The sequence below is a fragment of the Protopterus annectens genome, chromosome 1.part0 (assembly GCF_019279795.1).
Source record: "Protopterus annectens isolate FY-2018-M chromosome 1.part0, PAN1.0, whole genome shotgun sequence".
Classification (NCBI taxonomy): domain Eukaryota; kingdom Metazoa; phylum Chordata; order Ceratodontiformes; family Protopteridae; genus Protopterus; species Protopterus annectens.
Window position 1 is genome coordinate 984325006 of NC_056725.1, and position 23894 is coordinate 984348899.

A 23894-nucleotide genomic window follows, 5' to 3' on the forward strand; every position below is an offset into this window, starting at 1 on the left:
TCTGTGAAAATATTTTATCAGTTATGAGCTGTGTCTGTTTTAATTTTACTTGATTAATTTATTATTTTGCAATCATATAATTTAATTTATGACTTAGAATTGTTTCATTAACTCTTTGCAACTGTTGAATTAACTATAAGAGACAATAACTATGTGCTACTGCAAGTATTTATACACTGCTAAAAATATACAGTTTTAATGTCATTTTAACCATCACATTGTGTTCATGTCTCTGAACTGCTCAATAACATCTTGGTAAAATACTGAACTGGGCATAAATAATAAATATTTGAAAGCTATTATTTTACTGGGGTAAAACCAGTGATATTACAACTTGACAAATTACTTTTGAACTTATTACAATGTATCCTGATCAGTATGTATTTACATAGACTGTTTGCTATTTATGCATTTCAATCTAGTAGGTATCCTGGACCCATTGTTTTCTTTAAATATGTTTTTTTCACACATATTCATTACTAGACATTAATTTCATTTGTACTGAATTTTTCTGCATTTGTACATACAAAGACTATAAAGTACATTTAGTCTAATCTTACAAATTTAATAACATTAATATTAAGCAAAATCTTGGAAAATGTTTGTCTCTTTAGAAATATCTAGTGGAACTGGCACCGAAGGCATATGTCCTGTTATTTTAAACTACATACTCAGCAATCAAAAATATTCATGCTTTTTATACCAACATTGTTTTGTCAAAAACATATTGAAATAGTGACCATTCTTGCTATTAGAAACATTTATGCATTTTGCATATCTTTATTCTCTCTTGCATAGCTTTAATAAAGCAATTTTAAATCATCTCTTGTTTTTTAAACCATCTCTTGTATAGCTTTACAATTTAACAGGTTGTAAATACAATTTAATTCTAAACAATACAATAATAACCATTATGATAGCTATTAACAACTTGTAAAATATCTTATCCTGTCAGGTTTAATCCAGTTTACCAGTATTTCTAATACACTAATACCTGTTTTTCCCCCCATAAAAGAGTATTGTCAAGAAGGAATGAGATATTTCTTCCTGTAGCTTTATTTTAGACCTTTGTTGTTTATTTTTTCTGTAGCTTTATTTCAGACCCTTGTTGTTAATTTTTTTCAGTAGCTTTATTTCAGACACTTGTTGTTTATTTTTTCTATAGCTTTATTTCAGACCCTTGTTGTTTATTTTTTCTGTAGCTTTATTTCAGACCCTTGTTGTTTATTTTTTCTGTAGCTTTATTTCAGACCCTTGTGCAGTACTGCTTATACAGTCAGTGTAAACTGAGAAAGTGCCCCTCCCCCTGTAGTACTTCAGCACTATTTACCTGCCCTATGCTGAGAGAATAGAATTTATGTCAGCCCAACACTTTGGTTATACATGTATTTTATTAGGTTACTAATAAACTATGGACTTTTATCTGATTTGATCATTTTTTATAAAGCTTTTGCTGTTTACTACCTCTAGTAGGTATTTACACCCTCCTGCACAATTGATTTGAACTGTATATATACTATAGCCCATTTGCTGGCTGTACTTGATGCAACTGAGGGTTTTTTTTTGTCCTTTTAACATTTACTTGCAAACAGATTATAAGTGACATCTATGCACAATTGTGGCATTTTATTACAATTACCAAATAGTGTTGCATGTAAGCATTTTAACAATTATGTTTTAATAACAATGATGCTTTAGAAAAACTCAAGCTACTTGTCTGGCAATCAGTCTTATTGGTTATCTTATCTTTCCAGCATTTCCTGTAACTATTCATTCAGTCTAGGAAGGTCTGAGCTCACATGTCATACTCTGTAAACTATAGTTAATTCTTTTGGCATTTTTCCTTTAATGTGATTGTGATTTGCATAACTATGCATTTATACAACATAAATAGACATTATTTTACAATTACCTTACATGGATTTCAGTATTTTTTATTTATTTATCTATTTAACTGTCCTGCCATTAATTTTACAAAAACTGTTTGACTAATACCATCTGTGATTTTCTTTATTTTTAAAATTCAGAACTTTAACTGTTTGGTGTTACTATACAATTATAACATATGTTTATTTATATTTGCTGTTGTCTACCTTTTGCTTTTGTGCATTGTAAACAAATGTACTCTAGATGAAAAGAACACACATGCATGTCTGTCTTGTATATGTATATCTTTATACAAGCATGTCATGTCCCTACCATCCTAGCATGCATGTTTAACCATTTTCAAAACATAAACATATTATAAAATATATTTCTTTTGCACAGATTAACTGTGTATGCAGGAAATTCCCAGTCTTTGTCAGTTGAGCTAATTTATTTCCTTTATCCTGCAACTGCAGTTGAATTTCCTGTGATGTTGCATGGTCTTTCTGACATTCTTTAGTAAGCTGTTCTGCTGAATTTGAAACTCCTACGCACTTTTGAAAAGATGTGTGTATAACTTGTCTAAGCTTCCTGAACTCATTGTGACTGTCTTTTAGAAGTTTATTACATTTTTTTGTAACAAAATGTACTAGAGTTTCTATCAGTAACTGATTTGACTGTTGTTGCAAGTCTGAAATAAACCTTTTACATCTGGTGACAGAACATAACTGTCTAACATTTGAATATTTGTCAACATATTAACTTTTCTTGGTTCTTTACCTTTACAATTTTTGTCTGTACAGTTTAACCTTTGGATAATGTCATGCACTGTATTTTTATGACATTGTATGCACAATAAACATTTTTATACCACACATGATTTTATTTCAGATACCAGTCAAATATTATAATTCATTTGCATAATGCCTTACTATCAAATTGCAATCCATTTGCATAATGCCTTACTATTAACTTGCCCTAATAAGGTTTTACATTTGCTAATATGCTGTATATAAATTTATTCTGTTATTATTATTACCTCTATGGCATTCATACTGTATGTAACACAGAATAATTTTCTTACCAGTCAACAGACAGGCAGATGGCCAAGCTGCTTTACTGTAGATGGTTGAAAAGTTTCTGTAGTCACTTGTGAAGTTGGTACAGCAAAACTGGCAGATTCAGTCTTACAACTTCGTCTTGTACCTTTTCTGGAGAATTTATGGAACTGCTCCACCTTCCTGCAATGCAGTCTCACTGGATTTAGACGTCTATTAAACTGTATTGCTACAAACTGTTGAAAACTGTAGAAATCTGAAGTACTTCACATAAACGTTACTGTGCTTTTACAGGAGTGACATTACCCATTCACTCCCCCTGTTTTTGGATACAGGCTAGGAACGTTGTCAAAGGATCACCATTGAAAAATTATATGGAGCTCTGCTCTGCTTACTTGCTTGCTTGGTGGATTTGAAGTCTTCTTAAAACACACAGTCTTGCTGTGCTGTTTACTGCTGAATCAGAGACACATCATGACTCCATCTGTAGTCTGTTTAAAGCACCAAGCCTTTCAAACTGCACACTGATAAAGAAATATATTTTGCAGCTATAAGCACAGTTACAGATAACTTATTTTATAACAAACCACACATAGTCTGTCGGATTTGTAGCATATATTTACAAAGTTTTCCTTCATTACAGATATGAATGATGACTTCTACAAAATACCTCTCTCTGTCCTTCTCTCTGTCCTTCTCTCACATAACTGAACTACTACAATTGCTAAATACAAAGCTAGTCATGCACACATTTCCTGGGAAGTCACATAATGTCTGTTTTTAGACTTTTCTATTGTCATTTTGTGATTTAAGCACTTTTGCTGATGTGAGGATGTCATTCTGAAAGGAAACATCTGTATAAGCTGTTCCTACTGGAAAAACATCACGTATTGCTGAATTTATAAAAAAGGATGTCTGTTAATAGATATTTGTTCTGCAAACATGAGAAAATCATATAATCCTTGCTTTCCAATATTGCTTTGTTAGGCATTTCTTTTTGATGCTGTGAAGAGAAGCCTGTCTGTTATACATATAGTATGAATGCACATTTTACATTGCTAAACTCTATACATATATTCAAGCAAACTTTTTATTCTATGCTTTATCTTTCAGCATATTTATATTCATAATATCTAACAGCAGTGGCACAGTCATTACTGTTTGACAGACACTCTAGTGGTTGCCATATGTGAGATTTCCTTTCCCAGGGTGACTCAGGCTCCTCAGCTGTGATCCTACCTCTCCACCTCTTAGAGCATCACATGTGGACAAAGCCTAACATTAGGGGGGATATGTAGGGACAGATCTTTAATATGCCTGTTACAAACCTATGACGTTTGTAGCATAATACATTTTGCATTACCATGACTGTTCTGATGGTGGTAGGGTCAAGATCTCAAGTGTTTGTCATTAATTAATGACTTCCATCTCCAGCTATTTGCCAGACTAATATAGATGTTATGAGGAACAGACCAAACACTATGCTGGTTAAATCTTGACATTCTGTGAAGATCTGCAGTTGACAGGTATGGCCCACTGCAAACAGAGCCAGATGCCATGTCCGTAGCAGTTGTTCAGCAGGACATCATTACAGCAAGTCTTGATGGCACATATAAATCTTTCAAAACGCATCTCTCCCATTATTACAGACTGAGTACTACATTCAGTTACATGCTGACATGTTTCACATACCTGTTGTATTATTATGCTCTCTTCTGTGTTCCTGTTGATGTGTTCATTTTTTAGTATTATGGTTATTTCTTCTTTCATTTTTTTCACTCTCTCTCTCTCTCTCTCTCTCTCTCTCTCTCTCTCTCTCTCTCTCCCTCCACTACAGGGATCAAGCTGGTTTGAATAGGTTTCAGCATGGCTATTGTAGGTGATGCTCCTTATCAGTTGATGGCCTATGCACCAATTGGTATTCCCCACTTACTAATTGCATGCAGACAGCTGTGTAGTTCTTCCAATAGCCAATGTAATAGCAACCCAATAATATAAAAGGCTACATCATGTGAGCATTGTCCCTTTACCATGTCTGTATGTAAGACATTCTTCATGTGTGGGGTGTGGCAGTGTTACAGACAGCAGGTAGGAATACCTCTTACAACAAGACTTGTGGACACAGGCTAACTACATGTTTGTATAAGGTTTCAGACCTAGGGACAGAGTGTGCGTATTGCTGTTATACACTTTGAATACTGCTAGTTTTACAGAGTTTGTGTGTACATGCTAGTTTTGCATGGAATGCAGTCTGTCTGCATAGCTCTCTCAACTGTGGCGCTATCCACATGATGGCCAGAGATTTGGCTGTTATGTTTTGTCTGTTCCCCACACAGGTGTTGTCCTTGACAAATCAGTGGCATTGTCTCTGTTGCTTGCTATCAGTACATGACAACATCATTTGTGTTTCTGACATCATATTCCTCAGAAAGGGTATGTTGCAACCAATCCTGAAACACTAGAAACTTTCACAGTGCATTACAAATGTGGCCCTGTGTTTTGGCCTCTGTCCTCCACTTATATAACAAGCTTTGTCAAGATGCCCCACAGTAAGAGGTTGATAGGTATATGGTCTATCATTAGTTATCACTGACATTCCTGCTATCATTCCAGTGATGGTGTGGACTCCCACACATGTTGTGGGGTAGGGGACATATATATGAAGGCTACAGCTTGACAACATGTGTAACCCTGTACAGTCAAGAGGTCAGTGTATAGAGAACACTGTTATAAGGCTTTCTAAGACATTTTATGTGGGAGGGGTATTAAATGTCTTCAACCTAGGCTGTTAGAACATGTGAGGTATATTACTTTTCAGAAACATAAAGGTATATGGCTGTACATTTTCATACAGTTCACCATGGGGACAGTGGTGGGTTAGAACTTATTGTTTTGCACACAGTTCTGTTTGTCAGTGTGATAGTACAGTTTGAAGTTAAGCATTATGTAAAGGATCCATTTACATTGTTACACTTGCTACTTTTACCCCTAGGGGGTTAACTACAGAGTGTAATTGGAGGCTGTTGAACTAATTCTGTACTTAAGTATTGATTGATTCTTGTCTTTAAGGCATGTGTGAGTTTTTATTGTTGTACTACTTGAAGGCTTTGGCCGAGACAGCAGAGTATCTTATATTTTGTGGATTACTGTATCATATGTTTACTTTGATAGTTGCATTAATCAGTTATTTTGTATTTCAAACACCTTACAGGCTCAAAGAAATGTCATACACAACATAAATTGTACACAAATAAACATTTATATTTATGCAAAAGGTGTGGTGTAATGTCCTTTGCATTGAGTGTGGGTATACGTTCTAATGCAATAATTCTAATTTCTACGAAAGAATCAGAGAGTCTGGCCATTTGAGAAGGTGGCAACTGTAGGAATGGTGCCTGTTTGATATCTTGTGCACTGTCAATATATACTCTTTTTATATACATATATATATATATATATATATATATATATATATATATATATATGTAGCTATATATATGTAGCTATATATATATATATATATATATATATATATATATATATATATATATATATATGTGTGTGTGTGTAGAACTATATATAAATATATATATATATATATATATATATATATATATATATATATATATATGCTATAATGCTTCCACATTGTACATTCCTTATGGTAGACTGTTCTGCATGATATGTTGGAGAAATCATCCAGCTCAGATGGCTAAGTAGTAATTTGCTGTGGCTATGGTTTTAAGGGTCCTGGGTTCAAGATTTGCAAGGGCTGATTATTTTGTTGCTGGGCAGAACAAGGGATGATGTATACAGAGTGATTAAGGCACTTTTAAGCAGTTGTAAGCAGGTTTTCACAGGTTTGTGTGGCAGTAAGCAATGCTAACTTCCGGTTAAATATGCTTCAAGACAGTTAGCCTTTAAAAGTGTTTAATCTGTGTAGGCATCACTTAGCACCATGCAAACAGGCTTTGTCCTGCTTGCTACTGCTTACTCCTGCTTACCTCTGAGCTAATTTCTTAAAAAGAAAAGAAAAAAAGGGCTAATTGGAAAGTAGTGAAAAAGGGGGCATGAAGAGAGTAAAACAATATGACAGATAGATAGGGATGTACAGGATGGGTGTAGGGAAGTTCCATTTCTTCTACAGCAAGAACTGTGCATATATACTAAATTTGGAGGTAAATCTGGACACTCAAACCCTTCAGAGAGGGGTGAGGACAGCAAATTTGTGTTGTGAAGCCAATTAGACTAGATTACATGTCCAGTGGATATGTGTGCAAAATGGACAGCTATGTATGCAGTGAGATTTTTTTTTGGGGGGGGGGCAGATTGCCCTTTTTTTAAGGTGAGAGTGGGATGTTGGGGAAGGATAGTAGGTATATTTGGGGAGGTAGGTTGGGTAGGAAGACAGACAAGACAGCATATAGGGGTGGTATATGACACTAGGGGGGTAAACAGCTTGGACAGGGAGGGGTGTTTGCAAATTGGAAACCCATGAGCCCCCAAATGGAAACAGTGGGACTGAGGTCCCTACCCATGGGCAGTCACCACTGCACCTTCATGGCCCTGAAGGTGGCTGTGCTGGGAGCTGAACAGTTGGGGCAGGCTGACCCTCTAATTGTGCCACACAGCCCTCAAGCTGGCATAGCAAATCTCCAAACTCCTTTCAGAGCTAACTATGCACCAATCTCTGCACCTGTCTTCAGGTGACGGTATCCTGTCCATGCCCTCTCCCGGGGGTGGCAAGCCCCATCCCTAAGGCAGTTCCATCTGAAGGTGGTGCAGCACCACCAGACGAGGAGATCATGGGGTGGGTCCCAGATGTGTTGAAGCTGGGTGCCACAGCCAGATGAGGTGGAAAGGTGGGTCCGTTGGGACCGGCCTTCCCAAACATGCTATAGTGTTACATTTTTAGAACATATGTGGGTTAGGAATAGTCAACACAATCCAGGACTAGTTATAACAGCATGCATAGATATTCCTATTAACCCAAAACAACAGATTTTGAACAGTTGCATAGCAAACAGAACACATGCATATATGAAACCACAGTGGCCATTACAACGGCATGCAGGTCACATTGATAGGAACAGGCCACCAATGCTAGCATTTCAACATGAAACATTAATAGAAACACATTTCAATATTTGTTGAACAATAGGACATATGTCCCAACAGTAGGTTAGGTGTAACACATACCCATTGATTTGTGTGTTTAGATTATTGTTGCAGATATGATGGAGGACTGGAATAGAGATGTCAATTAACAACTTGTATATCCTTGCAGTACTCACAACGTTAATGATCATTGCTCTAATCATTACCCCACAGGTATTATTACAATAACCTATGACCTTGTTTTGGGCAGTGGTATGGTTGTACACAGTGTATACTTCAACCATCCTGTAGCTACATTCTACTTCTCTTACCTGGTAGACCTTTGGGTGGAATTTTTGTTAACACTACCTGACTGTATCTACACATATTCCTAGATTCCTTGTTAACATTATGCTTATGCATACAGCTTACTATCACTCCCGGGATTCAAACCATGGCTGTGTCTGATAAAAATAAAATTTAAATTTCATCAGAGTAAGGTATTGAGAAATAGCTGCCTATTTCTTCAGTGTTTTCTGTCTAAGTCTTTCTTGGTTGTACAATCTGAACTTGTAATTACAACATTCTTATACAGACATTCCTAGGCATATTTTTTATGTAGCACAGTGTGGATAACAATGGTTGACACAACATTACTATTCAAATCTCAGATCTTGGTGAATACAACATGTCAAGCCATACAATACCAGTGTAAACACAACCAGTCCAGGATTTAGAACTTGATTGCCAGGCAGTTACAGTTTTATTTAAATATGACCTATATGGGACTATTACTGTCATATCATCTGGTTTATTCAGTACAAACCATACACATTTTTTATATTGCTAGGTGACATTCTGCTCCTTTATATTCATTTGATATGACTACTACAAGCAGGACTGTTACCCACCAGCCTCGCAATGCAGCCTTTGCAATCTACTGGCATGGACTTCCTGATTCACAGCCCGCTCAGCTGCAGCTGTAATGGAAATGGAGAAACATTTAGGCATACCTATCCATCACATACACAGGCTGGACTTTGGTAAACAGTTACTGCTATGAATACTTGCACATTGCTGGGACATCTCCCCTCTGTCTTGCTTCTTGGACACACTCGTCCAAGAACTCCCTCTTCCTCCACTTCAAGTCGGCATAGTGATGCTGGACCTGCACACCAGTCTGAGGGATACCAGCGGCACTGGTGAGATCACAGGCGAGACAGTCCCAGGCTTCTGATTTATATTGTGAGCCCTGGTATTGGTCCTGCAGCAGTCTCATGCCATGTTTTTTTACCAGGAGTCCTACCATGACCTTGGACTCCTGTATGCCCCAGTGCTGCGTCAGAAAGAGCATGCCCTCTCCAACTCCTGCCATACTGCCTACAGTGGGGAGCTGTAACCAGTTATGAGCTGTATTCCTGCCTGGGAGGGTTTAAATACAGCCAATATCTTACCCTTTGCCATGATTGGATGGTTTTGAATATGCTGAGCTAAGCTAAGTTACGGGCAAACCTGCTTAGCGAAGGTTGGGAGTGCTTAAAGGGGCAGGTGCTGAGCACAGCTTACCGGTGTACACATCTACTTAGGTACAGTACTTCCTGCTTAGCATTTACATTTCAGCAATGCTGACAGTGCCTCAGCTTAGCTGAGCATAAACTCGCATTATTTACCTTTCATTTTTTGGATTATCATGATGGTGGGTTTCATTCATCATTTAGGATAGCTTATGATATGTATGTTGACCTTCCATAACATCCCCCATTTGCTTTTCTGAGATATTACATTTTGTGTGACTGCATGTATGGGACACTTGTGTTTATGTGGGAGTTTCACAACTTCAGTACACTGATACCTCACATCTGGCCCGAATACACTGCTCTGGTTGGGAAATATAAGTTACTTACTACATAAATATACTAAAATACTACATACGAGGTGATTTCACATACAAAACAGAATTGGTTGTAGTGGAACTAGAACCCTGACTGCCAACATGCAAAGCATATGCTCTAACCACTATACTACTACACTGCTGCTTAGAGTGGGTGTCTATTGCTATTGAACTTCTTGGGCCATTTAAGCTGACCTACATGTAGGTAAGCAGCAGGCATACCCATGCAGCTACGCTTAAACTTTCCTGCTGATGTGAAAAAAAAAAAAAACATTACGGACACTTTTTAAACATTGCTCTTACAAACTTAGACAGTTGTTAGAATAACAGGTTTTGCATTTGCATGCATTTTCTGAGGGGTATGACATCTAAAACTTAGCTCTGTCATTATTTTCTAACTTTATTCTTTAATGATATGCCACTACTGCGGCAGTGGCCACTTATTCATTTCACGGCCGTACATTATATAACAGAAATTTGGACATTCTCTGGTGATCTCTCCTGCTGGGATTTACATTCTGTGAAAAGAGCGATCTTGCTCTTTTTGCATTGATGTGCAGCAATTCTGGTGTGCAGGGGGTATGTATCTTGTAAGAGCACTGCTCTCAAACACACCCCCTGCACTTGTATACACCCCCATGTACATATTACAGCACGGCAGTGCGCCTTCATACATATGCATGGCGCACTGCTGTGCTGCACCGGAATGCTCCCTTCCATGCAGGAATAAGTTATTCCTGCATGGACGGTTGTTGAATCCTGGTGAAGGTATACAAAACTGTGGTGTAATCATTACTTCTGTATGATACAGAAATCTAGACAGTGAAAGCAGAGCAACTGAGGAGGATAGAGGTGATGGAGAGGAAGTCTCTGAGATGAGAGGTCAGTTGCACATTGTAGGACAGATGAAAACATTACAGCATAAGAGCAGTAGCCAATGTATATTCAAATGCAGAGAACATTAAGAAAAAATAGATTGTGGTAGTTTATGCATATGTGAAGTAAAAAGAAAGAAAGGTTTGGTGAAGAAGAAGATTAGGAGGAGACAGGAAAGTGGCAAGCAGAAATTAGGGCAGCCAACAAAGAGACTGACATGTTATATTAGACAAGATTATGATTGATATGTTATATTAGACAAGATCATGACAGTCAGGCATGACTGTCAAAAATGTAGAAAAGTGACATTGCATCCCCAGATATTTGTACAGAATGGAAAATAGTGGTTTAGTGATTATGATGAAACTTTCTAGTACAGCCTGCAGAAAAGATGCTTCTTGGGTATGTTTTTAGGATTACAAGACTCTTCAAGATCCATTTATAAAGGCAAAGTAGGCAATAAAAGTGTTTTTAGTATTTTTTAATAGTGGTAATTTCATTATTGTTTTTAAGGTCTGCACCACTGCAATTAAAATGGTTTATTTTTTATCACAACTTACAGAATATAATCTTATGAAATCTGAATGGATAGCTTTGAACTACTTCACCATTGTGAATGATAAACTAATGGTGTACAATGCTACTGTGGGAAGGAATGCCATTCTAAATGAATAGACTTCATTACAACAGAATATGTTGCACTATGTTTGTAGAACTTTTGAATGTGCATTAGCAAGACACAGAATTGCGTTCTGGAAACCAGCAATGATCTTTTGGCTTTGCCAGCTACACTCATGGAAATGTAATGATTTCAATATAAAACAGGTCTTCTGATTATGTCTGTTCTTAAATAATCAAAATGAAATAATACTTCTTGTTTTCCTGTATAGAGTGAAGTTTTCTGCAAAGTCCCAATGCTGCAATAGAACTCAGGACATTGTTGTGTTTTAGTGGATGCACATAGTCCGTATTCTGTTTCACAAATGTACAACTTCGAAGTCATCTCTACAGTGTTAGGTGGGAATCCTGAATAATTTGTATTCAATCATTCAACATTTTCATATGTAATAATAGCTACTGTCAGCAGAATATGGGCATGGTAATTCATATGGTCTTTGCTTCTGCTTTGTTATGGTCTGTGCTTGAAGACAAATTAATTTACAGCTCCATGTTCTTTTTTCTGAAATTATATATGTGTATGATACATGGACAATTTGCTTTTTGCTTTGAAGGGCAGCTCACCGACTTTTTTGACTTTCCAAAGTTATCATTTACCACTGGAACATTTATTTCACATAGGGGGTACTTTGAATAAAGGATATTTTCCTGGCACAACCATTAGGGGAGTTCTAGAGTAATTTTGTCTACAATTCTTTATAAGAAGCAGACATCCAGAAACAATCCTTCATGCTCCTGCTACACATCCTTCGAATTATTTGTACAATCTCACATATGAAGAGTTCTTTAAACATGAGGGGTCACTGCAAAGGATAATAAAAACTTTCTGGTTGAGGAGGATGTAGCTAGATGTTATTTGCAGATGGAATATTTGATGACAACAGTAAGAAGAACCCAATATAAACTTAAACCCTTGATGCTGGAAGGGGAGCTCTGTTCCTCGGCTTCTGGTTCTTCAGACAGTAGATGTAAACCCAATGGTGTTCATTCTGTCATAACCTCTTTTATTTATGTTATTAATGTTATTTCAAAGTTTCTGCTAAGGTTAAAGATGGTTTTATTTTCAGAAAAAAATGGTTCATTTTGCTGACTGATATGCACTTCAGGAACATTTCCCTATGTTTTACAGTTTTTATTACAGAAAGTCTTGTAACACAAGGGACTTCTTCTAATGTAATTTTTACCTAAACAGTTTTCTAACAGCAAAGGCTACCTTTCCTCAAATTAAATTCTCAGTTCATCAGCATATCAATCCAGAGGATAAGGCTTTTATCAGCAACCTTAAATATGTCTTAATATGTTTCATGCGGTATGTGTAATTCAGTCTATGGAACTTTTTGCTCATATTAATAGCTGAAGTGGAAAATCATAAAAAAATAATGGAAGCAAAAGTTAGGATTCAGGAACATTTCTGTAATGTTCACAAAAATAATACTTCAATCAAGATATTCATTCTTATATAAATTAACTTAATTGAAAGGAAATGTGAGATATAATAATAAGTTTTGCATGTGCTAATATACAAAAGATTTGCTTGCCTCAGGAAAAAAGCCATGTGTTTGCACTCAGCAACATGAGCATTTCCATCTTTTTTTTTCTAGCTTTTGTTCCTCAGGGGATAATAAAGAACAGCTGAATGATCTGCTTCTTAGAAAAAGATAAACATTAGCAGTTCTTTAATTTTCAATAGTTCTGAAGCCACAGAAACAAAAGGTTTCCAGTGATAATCAAGCCTGCGCTGTTCCAACTAGAAAATAAGTATTTTTTTTTCCAAAAACAAAAACAGTGCGATGAATTTTAACATGACAATATTTAGTTAATGTTAACATTTTTCTAAATCATGAGTACTTTTGCTCCTGAAAGCAGATCCAGTACATATATGGCAATATTACATTTTTAAGATCTCACATGCTTAACCTGACCTTTCTATAACCTCTAATTTTTGCAGTGAAGTCCATCCACTGATGGAAGCAGGAATGTGCTAATACTGTGCATCAGAAGTCTTCTTATAACATACAGTAAACCATTGTTGCATGGGATGGGGAAATGTGTGGAGAGAGCTGATAATCCCACAACATGCTATCATTTTTTTTATTTATCCTTTACACCATTGCTGTTACAGTACATCTGTACATGTGGAACAAAGCAGGTAAGTACATCACAATGAATATCACGTTTCCTTTGCTGTATATCTTACGGTATGTCATGCATTGCTGGAGATGTGTTCTGTAATAGGTTATCTGGACTGTTAATGTAACTACAATGGTAACTGCAGCTATGTTTCAAATGAATAGTACACTTACTATACCCAGTAACAAACTCAGTCTATGGCTGAGGTTGGCCTAACCATGTTAGAATATAAGGCCTCAACATTTCAATTTTTGAAAGGACTGCCATAAAATGTTGAGACATATTTTGCTTAGTGTGCTTCTGTCTTTAAACATTTACTGCAACCAGCTAATATGAGTTGCAGGGGGTGAGAAAAGATTTTTTTGTTAAACTCCCCATACATCTTCTATACAAATTGACAATAGAATAGATTACTTGACAACATAGAATAATAGTAGCAATGGCATTTGTAACTTTTGTATTGTAGAATAGAATAGAATGTTATCTAACGTAAGATTGCACCAGTTTCAGGTACTTAAACTGTAACTGTGTTTTCTCTTTCTTTTTTTGGGAAGTTCAAGTTCCCTTTTGAGCACAATGCTTTTGCGTTTTCACTTTGTCTTCACTTTAACAATGTGTATAGACTTATGTGTATTTCATGTGCACTCTGAGATTCTGAATTCTTAATGAAGAGCAAACTTGTTTCCATGGATTTGAATGATCACAGAGTTTGACTGACATTCTCTGAACTAGATTTACCTAGAAATGATAACATATAAGTAAGCGCATGTGGGTAGTTCACCTGGATAAAAACACTTATATTAGTGTGTTAAATGGTATTTCATGCAAGATCCAGTTTAGCTCAAATACATGTTTTTAGACTATCTGTATACTTGAAATATGGAGTTTCTTAACAATAAACTTTTTTAAACCACTAGAACAAAGAATCATAAAACTTAAGAAGAAAGTTGCAAACTTTACAAATGGCAAAAGAAAAAAAAGAAAGAAAACAAACAATTAACTAGAATAATCTAGATGAATAATTTGTATCTTAAGATATATTTATTTATTTGCTTACATTTTGTTGACCAGGCTAATCCTTTTAAACCAATGGCCTCTTTTCAGGGGATATGTGAGGTGATATAACATTAAGGGGAAGTCTGTCAGGGCACAGGGGAACTTCTCGTACTTGTGGCTTATACAGTTAGCGAGTACATTTGCATGTTCCATTCCTACTACAGTGTCTGCTGGGAGAGTGGTACATGGGTGGAATTAAGGCAGAGAAGGAAGATAGAGTTTTTGTGAAGAATTGCCTCAATGTGGTGGAGATGACATAGATTGTGATGTTTTGCTCAAAAGGAACTGTTTGGTGAAGCAGAGACAGAAGTTCTTAGTAAAGAAGATTCTTTGGTTACAACCCTCTTGTCAGGTGGGTTGTGGGGTGATTTATTAAAGGAAAGGGTGGCATTAAGTGAACCCGAAAAGGGGGGAGAAGCTTCATGGAGGAGCTAATGGACAAATTTCAAAAGGAAAACAAAAAGAATATTGCAAAAAAAAAAAGAAAGAAAGAAAGAAAGAAAGAAAAATAATTCATGTCAAAATGAATAAAGAAAGAAGATTGTATTCACAGATGGTGACAGAATGAGTAAAGAGAAAGAAGAAAGTAGTAGAAGCATTACAAGGAAGTATATTGTTAAAATACAAGGGAAAGAAGAAAAATAATTTGACAGGTGACATGTCTGGGACAATGTTGTAGCTTCAATGGGCATTAAAGCAGATTAAGTAAGAACTTTCACTTTAATCAACAAATACATGTTTTGTGATATTATCCTTGAGGCTGGCCAGATAATGGAGAAGTTTCTGAGTGAATACAAAAAAACACCTGAAACTCCTTAGAACCTATATATTTTAGAGCATTTAAGAGAGAATTAAAAAGAATGTTATATGTGCATTTCCAAACTGCATTGACAAAGTGATGTTGAGAAAACATTTAGAAGGAATATGCAATAATGCTGTGGACATTGTGAAACTATATGATACTAGAAGTTTGTGGACTGGGGAATGGGAATGTAATGCAATACTGAAAACGATGAATTAAAAAAATTGTATATATTCTAAGCATCACATATGTCAAAGGGAATAGGGGTTTTGTAAAATATTGGGGACTACCCAAGACATGTTTCCTTTATGAAAAAAAAAGGACATTTTAGATAAACGTGACAAAAGAAAATGTTTTGTCTGGAAAAATGGAATATGATGCAAAGAAATGTGAATTAAATTGTTACAGTTTTAATCAGGTTGGGCATTTATGGATGGATTGTGAAAAAGAAAAAAAATATAATAATACAGTTAAATGAAGAACAGAAAAGTAGCTATGAAAAATGTGTAATAGAAGAATCAGGAAATGAAGAGGTACTAAAGGGTAATAAAAATGTATATGTTATAAAAATATAGAACAAGTAACTGAAGAAAGTTTAGAAGTAAGCAAAGAAGAAGCAATACATTCGAAGACAGAAATAAAAAAAAAAAAAACAATTTGTAGAAGAGTAAAGGATAGGGAAAAGTAATTTAAAGGAGTAAATCTGAAAGACAAAAAGGAAACGGATTATTTTTTTTTCCTCAAAAAATGTTTAAATGGGATTAGGGTAAAATAATAAAGTGGATATTTAAAATAATTTTACATTTAAAAAGAAGGACAAATAATTTTACAGTGCTTTTAGTACATGTAAATAACATTATGAATATTATAAGAAGGATAAGAATATTGGAATTGTGTGTTAAATGTGATGTGGCTATCATTTTTTTTAGAGGATGTAAGATTTCTGACAAACAATGAGAGATTACAAACAGAAACAATTGTGGGGTGGAAATATAAGGTGCAGGGTTTGATTCTCAAATAGGATAAGTGACTAGGCTTAAAATGAGCGCCAAGGTTAGTTAGCCTAGCATTGATCACATAATAATAATAATAATAATAATAATAATAATAATAATAATAATATGGAATATAGAACTTGGGAAGTAAATGGTGTTTTGGAGTGGTTGTCATGGAGAAAACAATGGTGATAATATTAGATATAACATTAGAAACAATGGAAAGCTTAACAGTTGTGGATGTGAGCTCGAGAGAACATGTTTATAGGATTACAGCATTGTATGCATATGTAACTAGTAAAGAAAGAGACAATTTGTTTCATAAAATGCTAGATTATGTAATAATTAATATGGAAATTATAATTGCAGGATATTTTAATTGGGATTTAAGGGATAAGTGAAAAAAGGAATAGATATTACAACATTCAGGATGGAATAATAAACAGTAAATTAACTATGTAGAATAAAAATCAATGGACTTATAGAAGTTGATTACTTTAAACTGAAACTGACTACTTTATTTTATCATAAGGCCTACAAATAACAGTTGGTGTTGTGGTTATAAGAGGTTTTTCAGACCATTTCACAATTTGGATAGAGATGATGGAAGAAAGAGAGTATATAAAAATAGGAAATGGAATAAAAATAATAAATCAAAAATTATGGAATAAAGTAAGAGCATGTGAAGCACTGCAGTTATGGAAGGCTCATATAACGGTGAGAGATTTTTATAAAAATTGGTCTGAATGATGGATTGAGTTTAAAAATATATAAAAAAGTAATTTTTTTCAACAGACGTATACAATTAGAATGGAGGATATCAGTATAATGAGATAAATGAAAGCTGTAAAAGGTGAAGTAAAAAGAACAGAAGAATAAATTATAAGTATAGTACCACATAATGTGGAAAATATGTATAAAGAAAGAAAATAAATGTGAATTGAATATAAAAACTTTTTAGGGGACAAGGTAGGGTAGAATTTAAAAATTATACTTCTACTGAAGAGTTGGAAGAAATGCTTGGAAAAGTAAATGTTGATTCAGTATCTGGTCCAGATGGTATGAGGATGGACTGTATAAGAAATTATTAGATACATAGAAAGAGTATTTTATAAAAATAATGACTGAATGGTTGGAATAGATTTTTTATGGAAAGTTGTGTAATGGGTTAGTAAAATTTATCTGAAAAAATTAAAAGAATGGGAGGCCTATTACATTAAATAATACAGACTATCATTTTTTATGAAAATAATACAGATGATAATAGAACAAATAATGGGTGCTATAATGGAAGAAATTATATATGGTGTAAAAGGGAAAGTATGACAAGAATTATAATTAATTGTAGGAGAAACTGTGGATGACATAATAAACAAAAGAAAAGATGTTCAATTTATGGTAGGCAATATTAGTACAGCATTTGATACACTGGGGTATGATGCTTTGAGGGAAGTTATGGAGAAGTGTGGGATGGGTAATAAAATTATTGGACTATGCATGTCAGCTTATCAAAATAATAAAGTAAGAGTGTTAGTGAAGGGATGGTCGAGTAAAGAAATATGTCTGAGGTGTGGTGTAAGACAAGGATGCTCTATGAGTGGAATATTGTTTGCTTTATTGATGCATGTGTTAGTTTATAGGTTCATATTATGATACTAGGCTACTGACCCCGAGGCCTTTATAAACCTAGCCAAGAATTTCACCCATGATCTGACAAAGTCAGCACCTGTTTTTTCTGTCCACCAGGGACACAGGTGGGATTACAGTGGTGTATTTTCTGTTTCACATCCAGTCATCCAGATTCCTCTTAAAGAGGGCTAGTGAGGTACACTGCTTGACATGGAGAGGGAGTGTATTCCATAGAGGTGGGAGTCTTTGGGATACAGATCTATCCCCCAAAGCCCAGTTTGAGGCCTTGCGTGTGAGTTGAGCAAGTCGAGTTTGACTTATGGATATGCAGCAACTCCATCAAGGCTGGGTCTGAGATGGTCTTGTATGCCAGACACAAGTCATCTCTGAGCAGTCTGTATGAGACTGATTAGAAGGACAGGGCTTTTAGCCTATCTGTATAGGATAGGTAGTTGAGACCCTGGATTTTCCTGGTCAGGAACTTCTGTGGTCTCTCTAGCTGCTGCATGAGCTTGGCAAAGTACATGCTGAAGGGGGCATTTTACTCAATAATGTGTCTGACAATGAAGGAGTACAGGGATGTTATGACCTCCTTGTTCCTGGATGAAATACCCTTAATTATGAGGTGGGCCATGTAGAAAGTCTTCCATACAACGGATGCAATGTGGTGGACAAAAGTCAGGTTGCTATCAACCTGGGTGCCCAAGTCCCTCACAACCGATTGTGTACTTAATATATTGTTATTAATGTGACAGTTAGTGGGGACACTATTTTCCTCAAAGGGGATAATGATGCATTTCTTGGCATTCAGTTTGAGGCCATGCTTCTGGCACCAGTTATTCATTTGGGTAAGGCCCTCTTAGAGGATGTTCACATCACTAGTAGCTGACAGCAAAAACAGACTATCTGGACCATCAGGCTGATAAAAAACAGTAATTTAATAAAATGCAGTAGGTAATAAAATGCAGTAGGTTAGCACTTTCAGGTTTAAAAAACCCGTCTTCAGACAACATACAAAAATTATGAACACCTTTTAAAATACATAACAGCCAATCAAAGACACAGTGAAAAGCCCTCCTCTTTTTTAAAAAAAGGCTGGATAGGAATTACACCATTCAGACCAGGTGCTCTTTTGGCACCCAGATTGATTAGCCATCATGTTTTACTGCATCCTGTTATATTTCTCAAATCACCCCCCCCCCCTCCTGGGTGTATGAATAACCTGAAAAACCATAAAAGAAAATACATGCTGATACAGGGCATTATGTATATTAGCTGTGCATATAGCTGACATATGTGACACCCTGTCTTTCAATCTACAATTCATTTTACTGACATAAAATGAACAACATTGCATACTATCAGCCAAGTATATAATATTACTGGTCAAACAATCAGCATATTGTTTCAATGAATAGCTCTTTTCAGACAGTGGATGGATGAATGTGTTGGTATGTCTAATATATTGACAAGCTTTGCAATGGCTGCAGGGGAATGTCCCTTGTCACCCCATGACAGGTTTCTTAACCCCCTGTTGGTCTGTACAGAGCAAATCCTTTAAATTGTTACTATGTTTGAAACAAAATGTGGGTCCTGAGTTATTAATGCCTTCACTTTCTTATCAGTTAACAAAATTTTCCAGTTTTGGTGAATAATGTCACATATGCCCCCCACATTGTTACTGTAGTTCAAAGTAACTTGAAGGGGCTTATATCAGTCTCCTGTCATGCACCTGTACATTTCCAGAAAACCAGGGTTTTGCTTTGTTTAACCTCTCTTCTTTATTTTTCTTAAATGTCCACTGTATTATGTTCTGATTATATCCCCTTGCTTTTAAATTCACCATCAATTCTGCAGACTTCTCTCTATATGCCTCCTCATTAGTACATAACCTAGATGTTCGAAAAATTGCCCCGAGCAATATTGTTAAATGTATATCTGTGGTGCATGCTATCATAGGCTAGGAGAGTATTCCTCCAGCATTCCTTCCTATATAACACAGTCTCAATCCATTGCTTTGTGTTTTTCATCAGTCAGACATCTAAGAAAACTATTGCTGTATCTGAGAGTGAAATACTAAACCTCAAAAAATCAGTGGTGCTTTCCAGGTAGGTAACAAACTCATAAAGCTGTTCCTGTGTCCCTGTCCAAAGCAGGAATACATCGTCCACAAAACGGACATAGTAACTCAGGTACCTCCTCCATAAATGATTTGCCTTAAATATTGATTGATCCTTCCAATATGCCAACACTATGTTGGCATATGTGTTTGTGTAGGGGGTGCCCATGGTCACCCTCCTGCTCTAATGATAGAAGCAATTATGATACATAAAAATATTGTTGCTCAACACACAGTCTAACAGTAAACATACATTGTCAATATTAGTTTGATTCAAGATTTGTTCTTGTTGCAAAAAAGCCTCAATAGCCATCAAGCCATATTCTTTTGTAATTACTGTGAACAAACTGTTTATAACCAGGGTTACTAACAAGTAAGCCATACAGTCAGCATTGGGACCTAAATGACTGTGTAAAGATTGCAAAAAATGAGCTGTGTCCTTTATTATTCTAGGTACAGAAACCAAACACTTTCATAGATGAGCCTCTACCCATATAGAAGCATATTCAGTAGCCCACCCCCCTCCAGATACAATTGGACGCAATGGCGGGTTCCTGGGATCTTTATGTATGTTTGGTAAAGCTTTGAACAGTGGAACAACAGGATGTTCAATCAATATAATCTTAAAAGTGTCTTCATTAATACAGTTGATTAACCTTAAGTTGGAAAACACATGCTTAACTTTAACAATAACCCTATTGATATCAACTGATGTTAACTGTTGATAAGTATTTGAGTCCTTTAACAACATGAGAAAACTATTAGATATAATTCACTGTTCATGACTACAACCGCCCCTCCCTTGTCAGCAGGTGTTACTACATATGTCAGCTATACGCACAGCTAATATACATAATTTTTGTATGTTGCCTGAAGAAGGGTTTTTTAAACCTGAAAGTGTTAATCTACTGCATTTTATTACCTACTGCATTTTATTAAATTACTGTTATTTTTATCAGTCTGGTGGTCCGCATTGTCTGTTTTTGCTGTTGGAATTTGCTGTTGAAGCTGGACCTTATGTGCAAAGTCTACATTTGTGTTGTTTGGCTATCACTCATAGCTGAGGTAGCTTGTAAAAAGAAAGAGGTTAGACTTATCTTCATATGATACCATAAAATATGAAAAATAAATTGTAGAATTAATGCTTTCTTTTATGTGGGGTCCAATACTAAACTTAGTGAAAAGAGGAGTGTTGTATATTAGTGAAGATGAAGGTGGACTGGGGTTAATTAATCCATGTATTCTGCTTCATTAAATTTGTATTGAGTGTTAAAATTAATAAAGAATGATATTCTAACGGACTGCTTAAATATAAGTATAAAAAATCTGGGATATAATGAGAAGAAGAAAAAGAGAAAAATAGCATACAAATTAAATTAGTGTACTCTAAATGTATACACGATCTGTATTCAAGAACATGCTTACCACATTTTTATGCTTTCTAGCTACTCAGAAAGATTACACTAAATATACATCTAGTCTGCACTTTGTGGTAACCTTTATGAATCCCCTCAGTATTTAAACTTCAAGAAAATCAGTAGAAAAACTAAAATTAGGAGTAAGAAGGTGTGAGTTATGCTTGTGGTGTTTTTTCACACAAAACAGTGTAACAATTACTGTAGGCATTAATGAATCCCAGGGATTATCAAGAAAAATATTAATATGGAATTTAAAAATTGATGATATTGAGAAAGAGGGATGTGGTACAATAATGTGATGAAAGAATGTTATATTTGAAATCCGTGGGAAAACTTATCAAAAAAGTGGTTAATGCTACTACAGTAAGAAACATGTGGCATACAAAGACAATAGAATGTCGAGATTTTTATAGAGATTAGTAATAAATATGTCACGAGTAAAAAGAAATATACCATTAAAAAAGAAGATTGAAAGAATATGCTTGTTTTGTTTGAGGAAGAAAAAACAGAGCATGTATTTTTGAAATGTAAAAGAATAGCAAAATGTTGGAAAAAGTTGTTTGAAGATTTTTAAATATTGAAGGTGTAGTTAATGTAGATATGAATATGATTATGTATGGCTACTTTAAAGACAAAAGAAAAGAAATAGTATGTGAAAAGACTAGATAAAAATCTATTTGATATAATATTGGTCATTTCATGAAATATTGAATGAAATCATGTTTAATGGAAAATGGGAATTGGCAAATATATTGAGAAAAATAATTTTATGGTTATGGAAAAAAGGAGTGGGGATTAATTACAAAAGAATAATAGTGAGAAAGGTATGTCAGTGTATAAATATATAGTTTTGGTTGTATGTATATCTTTAAATATGTAAATAGTAGGGTTTTATGTTATGTTGTTTTAAATAAAGGACCACTACCCTTTTTGATAAACATTATGCTTGAACTATCATCAACTCAGACAGACATGGCCTCCATTTCATGTCTCAATATCCTCCATACTAATAGACACTAAATTCAGGCCATCCCCTCTATGAACATATCACCCCCTAAAAGTATATAAAAGCACTATAGCTTTAGACATTCTATAGCTCTTCCAATTAGCATTCTCATTAAATGATCAATCTCTGAATCATATGTCCCACAACTATGGAAAAACTCAATTATTACTCCCCTTCACAAAGGCAGTAACACCAGTGATCTATCTAACTACCATCCCATCTCCTTACTTTCACCTCTATCTAAAATCTTGGAAAAGTTTATTCATTCTCAATTGCTAAAACATCTCACTAACAATAACCTACTCATATCCACCCAACACGGTTTTCGGCCAGCACAAAATGCAACAACAGCCTTACTGTCATTTGCCAACACTGTATACAAAGCTCTTGCTGCAGGCCTACTAACATCAGTGATCCTACTAGACCTATCAAAAGCTTTTGATACAGTGTCCCACTCAAAACTACTTTTACAACTTGAGACCGTAAACTGCTCCCCACACACACTATCCTGGTTCCATAACTATCTACACAACAGAAAACAATCTGTTAGATGGCAAAGAAAGCAATCCAATTACCTACTCAACAACACAGACATTCCCCAAGGGTCTGTTCTGGGGCCCTTGCTTTTTAACATATTTATTAATAATCTCCATAAAGAATCCCTGCAAAGTACACTCATTCAATACATGGACGATTCGGCAATAATTACATTCTCTAACAACATCTCAGATCTCCTAAAGTTAACACAAAATGCATTTACTTTCTTCGAATCTTGGCTCAACGAAGCTCACACTGCTACTTCATCCCAAAAAATCAAAACTTTTACTCTTCACAACCAAACTTCTAACTCTAGACTTTAAAATATTCTCTCAAAACAATACAGAAATTGAAATTGTAAAAACAGCCAAACTACTTGGCATCACAATTGATGACAAACTATCCTTTGAGAATCATATACTTAACTCAATCAAAAAGACCCATTTTAAGCATGGCAAACTCTATAGTCATACACTTTATTTGGACAAGTCTACCAAGTTGAAATTATCTAATAGTCTACTTCTACCCTCCCTCCTCTATGGTTGCACCATTTTCACTAGCCTACACACATCTCTCCTGAACAAACCTCAGTCATGTGACTATAAAATATCTAAGTTTGTCTCCAACATGCCAACTCGCACACATCATTGCCTGGCCATTAAATCTATAAACTGGTTTGAGTTCCCTCATTACCTTCATTACTCCCAACTTACTCTCACCCACAAACTACTAAATA